Source organism: Agelaius tricolor, unplaced genomic scaffold (genome assembly GCF_023055355.1).
Source record: "Agelaius tricolor isolate 1412-34295 unplaced genomic scaffold, bAgeTri1.0.p SCAF_84, whole genome shotgun sequence".
NCBI lineage: Eukaryota > Metazoa > Chordata > Aves > Passeriformes > Icteridae > Agelaius > Agelaius tricolor.
Genome location: NW_027269344.1, coordinates 236,853 through 253,435, shown reverse-complemented (window position 1 = coordinate 253,435; position 16,583 = coordinate 236,853). Strand labels below are relative to the sequence as shown.

General features: G+C 51.0%; 1 long non-coding RNA gene across 3 annotated transcripts; it reads right to left on the bottom strand.

The window, feature by feature from the left end:
* Positions 1–4,303: 4,303 nt before the first annotated feature.
* On the bottom strand, positions 4,304–16,484 carry LOC139585543 (uncharacterized). 3 transcript variants are annotated; one of them, XR_011677107.1, is made up of 4 exons: positions 16,328–16,481; positions 6,158–6,378; positions 5,676–5,761; positions 4,304–5,423 (listed from the first exon to the last, which is right to left on the bottom strand). It is a non-coding gene; the product is annotated as an uncharacterized lncRNA (long non-coding RNA). The 3 variants fall into 3 exon arrangements; XR_011677108.1 differs by having other exon boundaries at positions 5,676–5,757; XR_011677106.1 differs by having other exon boundaries at positions 5,676–6,378; positions 16,328–16,484.
* Between the last annotated feature and the right edge of the window lie 99 nt (positions 16,485–16,583).

Genomic DNA, 16,583 nt, shown 5'->3' with positions numbered 1-16,583 from the left:
GTTGGGTACAACCTATACTAGAACAATACCCCACATGCCGGTGTACTCTGACATTAAAAGGGCAAAAGATAACACTTGACAGCCTCATAGACACAGGGGTTGAAGTTAGTTATCTCTCAAGACAAATGGCCCTCACAGTGGTCCCTTGCTAAAGTGCTCCAGGCACTTTCAGGCATTGGAGGAAGCAGCCGCAGCTGTCAAACCCACCACTGGATACAGATCAAAGGGCCCGAGGGACACCGTGCCTCAATCATACTGTTTGTATTACCAGTACCAATGGTACCGTGGTGGGGGATGTTCTCTCCCAATGGGGCTTTAGGATTCAATCAGCTTTTTAAAGGGGGCCGTTGGAGAGCGACACTTTAAAACTAACCTGGAAAACAGGGAAAATGGTTTGGGTGGATCAATGGCCCCTACCATTGCAAAAACTTTGTGTATTAACAGAGTTGCTCCAACAACAACTCCAGAAAGAGCATTTTGTCTTTCTAACCGTCCTTGGAATTCTCACATGTTTGTTATCAAAAAACAAACTGGCAAATGGCGCTTACTCCATGATCTTTGAAAAATAATGCAGCTATGGAGGACACAGAGGCCTTACAGCCAGGTCTCCCATCTCCTACCATGATTCCCAAAAATTGGCACTTGACTGTTACTGATTTAAAAGATTGGTTTTTTGATATTCCTTTACATCCTGATGATGGTCCTAAATTTTCCTTTTCAGTTCCAAGCACAAAAATGCAGGCACCCTTAGAGCGATATCACTGGATAGTTTTACCTAAGGGCATGAAAAACACCTGTACTATTTGCCAGTGGTATATTGCTAGGTCCTCAATTCTGTTCATCAACAAATGCCTAATGTTCTTTTGCACCATTCTATGGATGATATTTTTGTAACAGCTGAACAACAGGAAGTCATGGAGAAAGCCTTAGTTAGCCCTTGTCACCAAAGCTGTAAATCAGGCAGGGCTTTGCATAGCTCCCAAAAGGTACAAAAACATCCTTCGTGGAGGTATTTGGGGTGGTGCAAATATTGGGGTCTCTTCAATTTCTCCCCAAGCTCTTCAAATTCAGACAAATATTTGCACCTTACATGATGCACAAAAATGTTTGGGAACAATCAGCTGGGTGCACTCCTTGTTAGGGAATTCAAATACAAAGCTAAAAGTCCTTTGTTTGAATGATTAAAAGGAGATTCAGACCTTTTATCACCTAGAAAACTTACATTTCAAGTTCAGCAGGTGCTGCAATGCCCAGCTGATGTCATAATAAACCAACAAGCTGCACACTGGGCACCTGAGCTGCTTTTCTTTTTAATAATCTTGCATCCAGCAAAACAGCCCCATGCCTTGATGTTTCAATGGGACCCCAATGCACCAGACTCTTTGTTTATCACTGAATGGATTTACTTACACCCCAAATGACTAAAACCATCAGTAGCCAACATGAAATGATGGCCCAACTGGTTGTTAAGGCCTGACAGAGACTCGTTTCTCTTGCAGGAGGGGAATTTTCCACTGTTTTCCTACCTTTAACCACCTTTTATTTGAATTGGATAGTTCAGGGATCAAGGCTCTTCAGATGGCCTTTCCTGAATTCAGTGGACAAATCTCAATACATCCTCCAAAACATGAGTTGTTTTAACAGCTTTTAAAAGCTTTTTTTAAGCTTTTTTTTTTTTTTTTCAATTGACAGAGAAACCCAAGAGGAGTGAGGTTCCACTTCAAGCCTTAACAGTATTCACAGATGGTTCTGGTCACTCTCAGAAATCTGTGGTAGTATGGAGAGACCCCTCTTCTAGTGGGTCTAATGGAGAGCAGATTTATCCATATCTGAGTGGTCCCCCCCAATTGTTGAACTTGCTGCTGTTGTCAGAGCTTTTCAAAAATTTTCTGTTCCTTTTAATCTGCTTACAGATTCAGCTTATGTTGCAGGAATAGTGATGAGAGCCAAAGCATCAGTTTAGAAAGAGTTGAAAATTCACAACAATTTTATTGGTTGCAGCTCCTTGTTTTTTCCTTAGAAAATTGAACATTTCCTTACTTTGTTATGCATATTTGTTCACATACAGACCATCCCAGATTTTTAGCTGAAGGGAACAGGCAAGCTGGCTTTTTAACAATGCCTGTACAACAATCTGTTCTACCTAATAAGATAGAACAGCCTAAATTGATCCATTTGTTTTTTCACCAAAATGGTGTCACTTTGATTTGGCACTTTGGCATTAGTAAAGCCCAAGCTTCAAGAACTATTGCTGTTTGTCCTGATTGCCAAAGGTGTTCTTTTCTCTCTATTGCAGGAAGTATTAATCCCAGAGGGCTTCAGAGCCTTCAAGTCTGGCATCAGACATTACCCATTTTTACTGAATTTGGTCATTTAAAATACATTCATTCCTCTATTGATACCTTTTCTGGTGCTCTTTTTGCATCTGCCCATTCAGGGAAAACAGCTTACGATGTCTCTAGACACTTCACTGCTGCTTTTGCCATTCTTGGTATACATCTGAAGTGAAGACAGGCAATGGCCCAGTTTATATTTCCCGTCGAGTTGCTAACTCTTTTGCCTTCTGGGGAATTATGCACAAAACAGGTATTGCTCATTCCCCAACAGGCCAATCTGTCATGGGCTCATGGCTCCCTCAAACATCTCTTGGTACAACAGAAAGGGGGGCCAGAGATGGCAACCCTGCCAAGAGACTGCAGAAAGCCCTTTATGTGATCAACTTTTTGAATTGTTCTTTGATGGACCCCAACCCACCGATTGTTCCACATTTTAATCATGAATCACAATTGCAACAAAAGGAAAGAAACCCCTGCATTAGTGAAGGATCCAGAATCTGGTAAGATATTGGGGCCTTATCCTTAGGCCACCTGGGGTAGAGGTTTTGCTTGTGTCTCCACAGAGAATGGTCCCGAGTGGATTCCAGCAAAGAATGTGAAGCCGTTTTTAAGAATCTTTGAGTGCATCACCTGAAGATTCACCTTGAACACCAACATTGGCGGAGAACCCTTGTGAATAGGACCTCACCACCACACCAGCGCCTGTTTAACCTCTAACAGACTTATGTCCTTGGGAAAATGGTTAAGGTTACCCAGTGGTATCAGGGTTTACAGGGCTAGGAAAACTTCTGGGGGATTGGAGACTTGGTGGATGGATAAAACATTTAGTTAAAATAGGCTTCTATGTATTAGGCATTGTATTATGTATTGTTATGGTTATTCCTTGTATTTTACAGTGCGTGAAAAAATTAATAGACAAGTCACTTAAGAGTGTATTTTTGTTTGAATGGATAGGGGGAGGTATGGGGAATAAAACAAAAAGTACAGTGGAACTGATGAAGGGGCCTGATATCTTAGGCCTGATTGAGCAGAAACTGTGGGAGGGACAGACACAGATTAAGGCTCCCTGGGCAAGAGGGGACCAAGAAACAAGATGTGAAACTTAGTAACTTAGTGATAAGATAATGTTACCAGGTGACCTGATGTCCTGAAGAATGTGTAACCAATGGGAAATTGTTACAAAAAATGGAGCCCTATATAACTACCATACAAGTAAAACCCCATATAAATCCCTGGCATACTCAATAAAATTGGCTTCTGATCTAAACTCAGATGTCCCCGTCTCTCCATCATCATTAACCCCCCTAGGTGGGGGGAAGATGTTGGAGAGATTCCTTTCCCTTCTCTTTGTCCTGATGTGATTTGGTCGGTACATAAATTCACTCCCTGTGCCCAGGCTGGGTCTGTTCTCCCTGTGCCAGTGCTCGGGGTGGGATCTCTCCCATTCCTTCTCTCAACTCCCAGGCCTCTCCACAGGCAACAAGAGAATGCAATGAACAAGAATCAGCCAATCAGAGAGAGCAGTTCTGATGACTCACCAGTTGCTGGGCAGACCCACAGCACCCAGTGTTCCCTGGACCCCACCCTCCCTGCCAGGTCACACCCCAATCCTCCCTGCGCAATCACAGGAGGTCCCAGTCAGGTGCAAGGCCACGGGAAGGGGCTGCGGCTGCCACTGGCTCAGGAGCTCTGAGGGCAGAAAAAAGGGGGTGACACCGGGATGGGGGACACTGGCAGGACTTCCCTTAATGGTGCCTCCATTTGTGTTGGCCCAAGTGAGAGCTTCTGGAGAATCTCTTCCCACACACAGGACACTCATTGGGCCTCTCCCCAGTGTGGATGTGCCTGTGGGTGACGAGGGTGGAGTTGCGCCTGAAGCCCTTCCCGCAGTCGGGGCAGTGGAAGGGCCTCTCCTCTGTGTGAATCTGCTGATGTACTGAAGCCCGGACAGACAACTCTTCAACTAATTAAAGTTGAAAAGAAGGGTATTTTATCGCAGTGCTGGACATATAAGGAATCATTTCCAAATGGATGTGCAAGGAGTTGCAGACTCCTGCTCTCTATTTATACAGAAAAGGTTTTACATATCCAAGCGGTTTCTAAGGATGCATAATAGATAATCATTATCTGCCCACTTTGTATTATAATCAGCTGAATACCTAATATGTCTGTGCAATTGCACTGCCTTAATTGGGTCTGTGGGATTTTGAAATAAGGGAGTGGGCGTATGTGAAGAAGAAAGCTCTCTTCCTCATGGTAAACTCTTCACCCATGGCGAGTTTGCAGGACTTTTTGATCTGCTGGTCATGGTCCAAGCCTCTCCAAACTGATTATTCTTAAGGCAAGATATTTCTATCGTCTCTGCTCCTCCACAATTGCTACATCTATCCCTGTCACTCCGAGCTTTACTTTCTAATATATTTGTTACTCTTTCACTAACCTATGTGATTTTTGCTTAGCTAACATACCTTCTTAACTAATTTTAAAATCTTAACTAAAATATGCAATCTTCTACTATCTCAGTTATACTCCCAGCTGGCCCCTTGACTCAACCACAGTTTTCAATTATCGTAAATACATTTCCAGCTGATCCCTTGACTCATTATGATGAGATTGGAGCTGCTCAGAAACCACTTCCTACACTCGGGACACTCATAGGTTCTCTCCCCAGTGTGGATCTTGCAGTGATTGATGAGGTTGGAGCTCCAATCAAAGCCCTTCCCACACTCCCCACACTTGTAGGGCCGTTTCCCCATGTGGATCACCTGGAGCCAGATCACATCTGAGCTCCAGAGCTCCAGCTGAAGCCCTTTCCACATTCCAAGCACTTGTGGGGTTTCTGCCAGCCATGAGTTGTCTCTACCACCTCTGAGTTCTGAATGAATCTCTGGCTGCCTTCTGGACACAGGGGGCATCTTTCCTCCTCACAGCTGCCAGGGCTGGGTTTGCAACCCCTCCTTGTGTGGGATCTCCAGGGCTTATCCTCCCCATTGGATTCCCATGCCATGGGGCTGCTCAAAACGGCCTTTTCCATGAGGTTCTGCAGCAGGGATTTGCTCTCCCTGGTCTCTGTCTGCAGCTCAGTGCCTGGGGAAGGAAAGGAAAGAAAAGAAGAGGAAGGAATGAGGAAGGAAGAAGGACAGAATGAGAAGGGGAAGGAGCTGTGGACAAGGACAGGATGGGATTTGCCTCTGTGCCAGAGGGAAGGGGAAGGGGATCCCCCCAGTTCATCCTTGGCAGGACGGCATTGGTAGCGGGGTTGTCCTGCAGCCAGAGGAAATGTTGGGCTGAGACATGAAACAGAGGAGAGGGAGAAAGGGGCAGTGACTTCCTCCTTGCCTGCCTCAGTGTCCCAGGCCATCTTCCTTTTCCTCGCAGCCTCCTCCAGCTCCATCCAGACAAAGATTGGGATTGATAAATCCTGGCTTGGGGGAAAAACAACAGGTGAGGCCCTTGGTCCTGCTTCCCAAGTCCAGCTTAAAAAGTAACCGCCCTGTTCACAGTTGGATGGGCCCAGACCCTGCTCATCTCCAGCCTCCCCCACCCCTCCAGGCTGACAGGATCCCCCAGCTCCAGGATTGGCCTTCGTTGCTCTCCCCACTCTGATGCCAATCAGAGTCCCAACACCAATGTCCCCCCCAGCTGGTACCACTGCCCCAGCCAGTACAGACAGTTTGCCACAGGAACCTTCCACAGTTCTCCAAAGGGGCATCTGTGTCTCACCCTTGGGGCCCTGCAAGATCCAAACATCCCCTCCCCTGAAACAAACCCTCCCAGAGATCCTCCAATGGATTTGGGGTGAGTTCCCCCTCCCTACTCACCTGTGAGATCTGGGGGGGATAGATGCTGCCAGGGCCAGGGGAGCTGCAGACTCAGCGGGCGAGTGGGAAAACAGCGTGGTTCTGCTGCAGCTCCTCCTCTTTCTATTCTTCTTCCTGCTCTTCCTTTTCCCATCCTCCGCTTCTTCTCTCCCTCCTCTTCCTATTGCTCCTCCTCTGTGCCCAATCCAGATCCTCCTTTCACACCCTTCTTTCTCCCATGGCTGCAGCATTTGGGTGGAGGGAACCAGGGAAAGCCCCATGAGCCCCCCAGGGATGGACAGGGGGCTTGGGAATCCACCCAGTGCAGATCCATTCCCCTCCAGAGCCCCAGGGAATCACTCCAGGGATCAAGCGATGGGGACACAGTGGGATCCCCACGGAACCACCCTTTTTCTATCCCATCCCCAACTTTCCCTCCCCTCTCCTATCGTTCCCCCAACCCAAGGACCCCTCCCAACTCAATCTGGGGATCCCATCCCTCTCCCACTCTGAATCCTCTTTTTCCCTGCACTCCCACCCCTTTCCCATCGTGCCTTCAGCTCCACCTCTTATCCCTATTTGGTTTTGGGGGATGCAGGTCCCTCCTGCTCAGTCTGGGGGGTCACATCCCCCCTTTCCCTCAATTCATGCATCTCCTGGCTGCTTTTTCCTGGGAGCAATCCCTCAGTTTTGGGACTTTTGGGGTGTAGTTTAAGAGTGTGACAGCTCTGTCTGGCTTTCCCCTCCTGTTGTGGCCTCTCAGCTGCCCCTGACACCCTGGGGGGGCTGGGATTTTCTTCCTGGGGACAAGGATGTTCATCCCCTTCCAGGAGCCCAATGCTTGGCTGGGGCTCCAGTTCAGGGGGTCCTTGAGCAGCTGCCCCAGAACCTCCCCCATGGTCTCCCAGCACAGCCGGAGCCACTTGGCCTGGGGTCCCCAAAGGCCTCAGCAAGCCCCAAATCCCTCCCAGGAACCCTCAACTCCCTCCAACCCAGCATCCCCCACATCCCCTGCAATGGCACCAGCCATGGCCATGTCCCCACATGTCACTGCCCATGTCCCACCATGTCATCACCCATGGCTGTCTCCCCACCATGTTTCCATCCCTGTCATTGTTCCCCACATCTCCATCCATGCCTGTGTCCACCCACATCCCCATGAATGGCTATGTCCCCCTCCATGTCCATGTGTCCCCCAACTGGTTCAGGAAAAATAAAATGACTCTTTGAAGAAAAGTGGAAAAAACTGTTTATTACACAATAAAACCTAAACAATATTAAACAATAAAACCTCTTGCTGCTCTAAAAGAGAGACAAACTCACCAAGTCCCTCTGTGGGCTGTAGCTCAGCTCACTCAGTCCCTTATCAGTCCCTCTGGCGCTGGAAATGCCGCGGCCCAGGCCCGGCCTGGTGGGCCACAGGTGTGATCTGCCCGTGCTCTTCTGGTGTTCAGGCCAGAGCAGGTTTAAGCAGGTCCAAAGAAAAGGGAAAAAACCCCACAGTAGGGAACTACTTTGCCTCAGCTAGCTAAAACTAAGTAAAAGCAAAGGAGAGCTCTGTCCCGCTGTCTGTCCATCCGCAGACAACACAGTGCAGGAGCAGCAATGTGGAGGAGTGAGTGCAGTTTCTGAAAACAAACTCTTCATTTCTTCTCTCCCTCTTCACTCTCAGGAAAAGTCTTAAAGGTACTTTAAAGCTTTAAAGCATAAACAGAACAGACTGGGGATACAAACATCATATAGTCCACCCTGAACATACCTTCAACACCATTCAGTACTCCCTGATGTCACCAGAAGATAGGATTGAATGCAAGAGATTTTATGGGGTTGAAAGTCAACAAATCTGCCCTCCCCAAGGAATTCCCATTGTAGGTCTGTGTCCCAATGGATGTTCCTGCTGCTGGGTTTATCTAGCTACCCACAGGGAACCAGGAAGATGTGGAGCCTCCAAGCCAGGTGTCTTCCCAACACGGATCACCAGGACCATGGATCACCAGGGCTCTGCCCAACAACGCTCACTGGGGATCATCCAATGTAGATCGTCTCATGGGGGACAGAGCTGGAGCAGCACACAAACTCTTCCCTCACGTGGGGCACTCACAGGACTTCCCTTAGTGGCGCCTCCGTTGGTGTTCTGTCAAGTGAGAGCTCTGTGAGAAGCTCATCCCACACTCCCCACACTCGTAGGGCCTCTCCCCAGTGTGGATGCGCTGGTGGATGGTGAGTTTGGTGTTTTCCTTGAAGCCCTTCCCACAGTCAGGGCAGCGGAAGGGCCTCTCCTCTGTGTGAATCCGCTCATGTTTGAGGAGATCGGAGCTCCTGTGAAACCTCTTCCCACACTCAGGACACTCGTAGGGCCTCTCCCCAGAGTGGGTGCACTGGTGTTTTCTCAGGTCAGAGTTCCACCCATAGCTCTTCCCACATTCCAAGCAGGTGTAGGGCCGTTCCCCCGTGTGGACCACCTGGTGCCGAATCAATGCTGAGCTTCCTCTGAAGCTCCTCCCACATTCCCCACACTCATAGGGCTTTTCCCCAGTGTGGATCCTCTGGTGTTGGATCAGGATGGAATTGTGGCTGAAACTCCTCCCACACTCCTCACACTCAAAGGGCCTCTCCCCAGTGTGGATCACCTGGTGCTGCCTCAGGCTGGAGCTCCAGCTGAAACATTTCCCACATTCCAAGCACCTGTGTGGCTTCTCCCTGCCATGAGGCTTCTCCACCAGCTCCAAGCTCTGGCTGGATCACAGGATGCATTCCTGGCTCATGGGGGCTCTTTCCTCCCCAGAACTCCCTGGGTACGGTTTGCAGCCCCTCTTCATGAGGTACATTTGGGGCTTTTCCTCCTCCTCCATCAGGCCACACCCTGAGAATTAAAAATCCTGGTTTGCAGAAAAAATCAAGAGGACAGCAGCTTGGACTGGGAAAACCTCCATGCCCAAGTTCATCTGGGAAAGTCATTGGGCATCTTGTGTCTGAAAGAACCTCCAAAATACCATGATTCAGCACAAAAATCCTCTAAACATCAAGATGCAGATCAAAAACTTCCCAAACGTCAATATTCAGCAAAAACCTCCTTCAAAATACAGAGATTCAGCCCTCACAAAAAACAAAAGCACCGACATTTGCCCAGTAAAGCTCAGAAACCCCAAGATTCAGCCTCTGTGAAAATCATGGATTCCCCCTCCCCTGGTCACCTGCTGCATACGGACAAAGCTCCTGGGGCTGGGGGGGAGGCTGCAGATACAGGGAGGAGTAGAACCGTGTGGTGCCGCCTCTTTCTGCTCCTCCTCCTCCTCCTCTGTTCCTGCTCTTCCTCACACTCCTCTTCCTCCTGCTATTCCTCCTTCTCCTGCACAATCCCACCTTCTCCTCCCACGTGCATCGTTTGATACTTTTGTTCCTCAACCCTGCTTCTCCTTCCCTTCTCCTCCTGCCCCAGGCCCAGCACCCGCTGCCGGCTCTCTCTTGCCCCCAGACCCACAGCATCCCACGGCAGGGGCAGGGATGGAGCTGGGGCAGGTCGGGCTGGGGCAGCGCTGGGCTCTCGGCCGCTCCCGCCCGCACTCGGTCCCCACTGCAGCCGCTGCCGCCAGGACAGCGCGGGGGGGCCCGGCCTTGGCGCTGCCCCACTCCCACCTCCCCAAATTCCGCTCGCGGGGGGCGCTGGGGCCGAGGGGGGCGCTGGGCGCAGGTGGGGAACGCTGGGAGCTGCGGGTCTGCCTGGCAACTGCTGAGTCATCAGAGCCGCGTGCTCTGATTGGCTGAGCCCTGCCTGAGCGCTGGGGCTGCAGCAAGGGGGGACACACAGCTCCAGGGGGGATATCCCACAAACGGGGGACCCCCATGAAAGGAAGAAGAGGAAAGTGTCTTTACAATCAGATGCTGTGAATCTGCTGAGAGATAGACCCAGGAACTTGTACGTAAGGAAGCGACAGGAGAAGCCATCAGTTTAAGAAAATGTTGTTAACTGATGACACAGACTGCTGCTCAGCCAAGGTCCTGCCACATTCATGAACTTCGAGAAGAAGAACAACAAAGACTTCACAGAGCCATGAATATCGGTTGCTACACAAAAGTAGGGAGCATATCAAGGGGATATGTAGTAAGTGGATTGGGAAGTCTCTTCCTCTCAAGTACACCACCCAATGCGGAAAGGAAGAGGGAGATGCAGCTGGGAAAATTAGGATGAACAGGAGGCTGTGTCCTCCACCAACTGGAGAGACCCTGTAGGAAATGTCCCATGGCCTCTCCCTTTCTTTAGGAATGAAATTACTTTTACAGGACTCCTCTGTCTGCTTTGTGGACAGAATCCTCTGGTGAAGTCAATTTTTCCACACACCTTGGGACTCGTCCGGAATTCTATCCACCGTCTGGGGCAGCGGGCAGTGAGTGCAGCTGAAGGTGCCTCACCCAGTTTGGGTGATCGGCCCCCTTGGGGGCGGCAGCACCGGGGACTGATTGGGTACCTGAGAGTGACCAGGAGAAAGACGAGGGGCACATCAGGGGGGGCTGTGAAGAGTCAGCAGGGAGAGAGCACTGAAAATCTCATCAGTGAGTGCACTGGGATCTTTGGGGAGTGAGCACGGCAGGGCACCCATGGAGACAGAAAAGGGAAAGCCAGGAAGGGGTCCTGTGCCAAAGGGATGATGATCCCAAAATATCTCTGAAGGGTCCCTTGGGAGAAGGGTGAGGTAGATTGCACACTCCCTCAGAGGCAATTAAGGACTTGGACACCCAGGGGGGCAATAAGAGAAGTGGAGAAGGGATTTGGACAACAGGGGATGGATGGCATTGGTGTGCTGGGAAGAGACTGGGTGAAGGGGAGTGTGCAGGAATTTGGTTAAGGCAGGAAGCAGCAGGAGGAATCTATGTGGTGAGAAAAAGAAAAGGGGAGGAAGAGAAAAATACTCAGAATTTGGATGTTTTTCAGCAGAGTCTTATCCTCAACATTTGCCAGCTGATCATTTGTATCCCCGGTTTCCAGGAGAGGAAAACAAGGAGGTCAGGGTTTCAGGGGGTTTCTCTGTGGGGGGCAGCGGCAGCACCGGGCGCAGAGGTGCGGGACCGGGAGCACGGGCTGGGGGCCTGGGGGGAGCTGCGGGGCCGGGCCGGGGCTGTGGGGCAGCCGGGGCTCAGCGCCGGGCGCTGCCTGACCCCACCAGCCCCGGGCAGGGCCGGCAGTGGCCCCCGGCCCCCAGGAGGCTGCGGGACGCCCCGGCCGCTGCCCGGCCCCGTGGAGCTGCCGGCCCTGCCCGCCGGGGGGCGCCTTTGGACACTGCGGCAGGACAGGGACCGGCTCTGGGATACGGGCTGGGGAGGGCACCCTGAGCACAGGGACGAGGAGCAAGGAACACCTGGGAAATGTGGATTATACAAGGAAGGACTGAGATTTTCTTTTCTTTTCTTTTCTTGGGATCACCACAGAAACGAATGATTTTGCAGAAAGCTCAGCAGCTCTCAGAGGATGAGCACCCACAGGCACCGAGGGGGGCTGCAGGAGGGGCAGAAGAAGGCCCTGCAGCACTTGGGCACAAAGGCCCAGCAGGTGAATGCAAGAAGGGAGCAGAAAAAGGCCAGGCTGAAGGCAAAGGCCAGGGCAGAGTTCCTACAGCCCCTGAGGGATCAACCCCAGGGCCCAAGGGGGCCCCAGCACCCAGGGCACGGGCTCGGCCACAAGCACCCGGCAGAGGCATTGCCCTCCTCGGCAGGGGACAGCCCACCCAAACAGCCCCTGGCAAGGAATCAGGGCTCCAGCTGCAGGGCACAAGGACACTGCAAGCACAGACAGCAGCACCCTCAGGACCAGCAAGTCCACCCCTTCATGGACATGGATTGGCAGGGCTGTCACAGCTCCCATCACACCAGGGACCCTCCACACTGGAGCCCTTGAGAACATTCAGGGTGGGTTGGCATTGAGAGGAGGCCTCTCCTGATGGACACAGGGGCCTCTCAATCCACTCTGAATCTTAGACCTAATGGGCAAAATAGGAAAGGCATGGTTTAATTATTAAGGGAATAAGTGGGAAAGATGAGCAGGTATGATTTCATCAACCACTACTAGGAGATGTAGGGGATACGCTTGAAATAAATTAATTTCTTTTTATTCCTACTGTGATTGCAATTTACTGGGAAGGAATTTGGTGGCTGGATTTTTATATTGTAAAAGGTGATACAGAGGCTTATGATGTTGTACTTATGTGTCAAATGTCTGGCAAGGCCTATGCTGAAGTGAACCCACAAATGTGGACAGTCCCAGGGAAAGAGGGAAAATTAGATATGGACCCTCACCAAATTACTTTGAAGCAACAAGGACAAGAGGTTGCTTGTATTGATTTAAAATCAATACCCTATTCCAAGAGAGGGAAGGAAGGGCTTACAGCTTATTACTGACTCTCTCTTAAAGGCAGGGTTTTGGAGCCAGGGATCTCTCCCTACAACACTCCAGTCAAGAAACTGGATGGATGGACACAAGGAGGAATCACAGAATTTTCAAGTGTTAAAAAGCAGATTAACTGAAGCTCCTGCCCTGGCCCTCCTAGACAGGGAGAAAGAATTTGAATTGTAGGTGGATGTTAAACAGGGCCATGCCGAAGAATTCTTGTGTTAAAATGTTTAACCCAGTGGCCAGAGTGGCCTCAATGTCTGCAGAATTGTGCAGACACACCTCACATGGGAACTGAGGCCTGAAAACTGATGACAACAGGAGGATCTCCTAGAGTTCAAGTCTGGCATCAAGTTAAAGCTCTGACAACCAAAAGAGCCTCTAAATGGATGAGCAGGGCTTGGTTATTACAGTATGAAACTTGTTCAGTGGCACAGGAGGATTCAGAACTGAGGACAGGGCAAGGGTTTAACTCAGCCTCCTGTTTGAACAGCCTGGAGAGGGGCTGGCAAGAAACCCAGGACTGCACTCAAGGGACAGAGCTCCCGACCCAGGCTGGGAGAGATTGATGGGACATTCCCTGGCCTGAGGGATAAAATGTGTTTGTGGATGGCTCTGCAAGGGCAGCAGAAGGGAAAAGAGCTACAAGACAGGCTGTTATTAAGGAAGGGGAATCAGACAAAGCGCAGGTCACCGCCCCATGCTCAGCTCAACCCAAGGAGCTGTGGGTGCTTGTAAGAGCCTGGCACTGAAATGCCCTGGGCAGGAAGGCTTCAATATCTTCTGCTGACACCATGGCACCTAACAGGGGGCAAAAGCAATTCTGACTGCTTCAATCTGACTGATGCAATCACTGCATCACTTATTAGGGTATTTCTGAAATAATTAATTCATAGAGAAGGGATTGTGGAAGCAATAGACTCAGAAAGAAGAACTCATTTTACTCGAAAGATCCTTCAGGGGGTTATGGCAGCTTTAGGAATACAAGGGGACCTCCATAACCCCTGGCACCCCCTGAGCTCAGGTCAGGAGAAATAAAGAAACACTTTTGGAAGCTGGTGATAAAAACCAAGATGCCGTGGGTACAGCTTTTGCCATTGGCTATGGCAAGAAGAAGAGACAGACCCAGGGCAGATATTCAATTATCTCCCTTGGAATTGATGTCTGGAATTCCTTACCCTGGTAATTCTCCACCTTGTGCAGGGTGGAGATAAGGGATGTATGTTTCAAGCAGTCCGTGGCCAGAATCCTGTCTCTTGTGAAATCTCTCCCACAGAAAGCTGGGCTGGCACAGAGCCTGCCCTGGCACTTTGCTGTTGCCAACACCCAGCCAGGACATCGGCTCCTGCCTAAGGAGTGCAAAGCAGCACCACTGGTGGCCAAGGGGCCCATGCCAAGTGTCCCTGAGGCCAGAAACAGCCGCCAGCACAGCTGAACACGGGGGGACCCCTCAGCCTGGCCTCAGGGGCTCTGAAGCCCCGGAGATTTGCACTTCCCGCCTGCAGCAGGACCATGGCAGCCGCCCCTGAGCCTGCCCTGAAGGCAACGCAGCAGCAGCCAGGGCTCCACAGCGGGCCAAGCCCCTGGGCCTGCCCACAGATCCTCTGCTCAAACCCTCGGAAATCCTGGCCACCCTCCTCTGGCACCTCCAGCCACTGCGGCCAAGCCTTGCTGCCACTGCTGCAGCTTCAGCGCTGGCTGGGCCTGCACTGCCACAGCTCCTGGGGAGCACCACGGCACAATTCCACTCTGGGGCTCACTCACACCCACACTCTGGGCTGACTGCGACTGCATTGCTGCAAAATGTACCGATTTTGGTTCTTTTAAATCTTCTTTCTCTCAGGCTCGTTTGTCTTTGCCTTGGGGAAAGGAATTTTAAAGGTTTTATTTAAAGGATGTTACACCACTCAACAGAGATGAGTTCAACATCTCCACAGACTGGGAATAGCCCAAAAGACACCCACAGAGATAACGACCTGCAACAAAACATCAACGCCCAGCAGCAAACAGCAACCAACAGCTACCCCAGACACTGCCCCCGGCAGAGTTGGAGACACCTGGTCTGGAAAAGGCTGAGAAGGAAATCCAGGAGTGTGGAGCTAATTAACTCCAGAGGGGAAGGAAACCGGATCTAATAGGAAACCAAATATTAAAAACTACACCACTTGGAAGCAATGAACATTAAACCAATGGATTTAGATTGGTTCAGACTGTAGAAAGTTTAGGAAAAAACTAATAAATCTCACGTGTCATGGAATGATCTTCTCTGCACACTCGGGCTATGTGTGGATGGAATGATGTGTGCTGCATATCTTTGCCAAAACCAAGTAATGCCTTGACTCTCTAACACTAAAGATATTGTTGGAGGGTTTTTGTTTCCCCGCAGTTTCAGTGACAAGAATACAACAGGAGAATCGTTTTTCAAAATAATCCTACTTTATTTGGTTAGGTAGGTTTGGGACAGAAGTGTGAGAATCAAGTTTTGCTATGGGTTTTTCAACGTTCACCTAGAACTGCTTTAAAGGTGACCGTTTAACTCAGAAACAGTTAATAGTTTGTTTAAATATTGTTTAAAAAACAAACAAAAAACCCTCCCCCCACCTAAAACCATAACAAAACAAAAAACCAACCAAACAAATAAATAAAAAACAAACAAAACCCACCAAAAACAACAACAACTAAAAAGCAGATTCTGGGGGGGGTGGGGTGGGCTGCATGGCTGCTCCGGAAGAGAAGCTTCATTCCAGGTAGCCCGGAGAGGAGCTTTAGAAATGCAAATTAACCCTCCTGGGGCAAAGCCTGGACAATGTACCTGGGTCTTCCTACCCGGGGCAGGAATTGGGCTGATTCCCTCTACCCGCTTGCACAGATGGAATTTGCACAGCTAAAGGCAGAGCCCATGGTGAGGATATCTGACTCTGCAACAGAAATTGGTACAGCTGCAAAAGGAAACAGCAAATGGAGAATGTTGTGGATGCAGCTCATTCAGCAGGTGAGCGAGGGGATGCAGGGGGCAGCCAGGCCTCCTGATCCAGGATTGCCTAGAGAAGGACAGGGAATGAGGGCACTCAGAATAATTCCAAAACCAAAGAAGACTCAGTAAGAAAAAAACAGAGTCAATGAGTCAATCTGCTTGGAGATAGGGCCAGGGACTTCTGGAGAAGGAAGTAACGGGAAAAACCATCAGTTTCAGAAAATAGAACAAACTGACACGGAGTGCTGCTCAAAATTCCTCTAAAATCATGAACTTTGAGAAAAAGAACAAAGACTTAAGAGAGCCAGGAATATCGGCTGTTCTACAAAAGTGGGGGTGCACATTAACGAGGACATGCAGTTGGCGGATCGGGAAGTCTGAACCGTCCAAATACCTCAGCCAGTGGGCAAAGGGAGAGAGAGAATGGGCCAGGAAAATGAAGATAAAAAGGAGGCTGCGAACTACAATGGCAGAGAGCGCACGGCAAATGCGCCACGGCCTCTCCCTCTGCTCAGCAATAAAGTCACTTGTACAGGACTCCTCTGTCTCCTCGGGGCACAGAAACCTCCGGCCACGTCAATTTCCCCGCACAGCCCCGGGCACGGGGCAGCCGCCTCTGTCCCAGCCACAGCAACCGGGCCGAGCCAGCGCTGCTCCGGCAGCGGCTCCTGCCGAGGCAGCGGCCGCAAGGAGACCGCGGGCAGCCGCTCCCGCAGCGCCCTCACGCCAGCGGCAACACGCGCCGGACACGGCACAACGAACCCGCCTGAGCCCCCTGCCGCCCCCGAGGCCCGCAGCGAGCCCCGAGCCCCCGCACAACCCAGCGCGCTTCCACCTGCGCTGCGGCCGCCTCCCAGCTCCGCCGCCGCCGCCGCCTCACCGCGCTCCGGCCGCTGCCGCCGCTCCCGGGCCCGCACAGACGCTCCGCCAACGGCGACTCTGCCGAGCCACGGCCGCCCTCAGGCCGCCACCGGGGCCTGCCCCGCCCCGATCCCACCAATCAGCGCGCCAGAACCACGACTGACGGCACCGTCGCCCAATCGCAGCTGGGGGCGGGCTCTGCACACGGCACAGCCTCGCCCCGCGCTCTC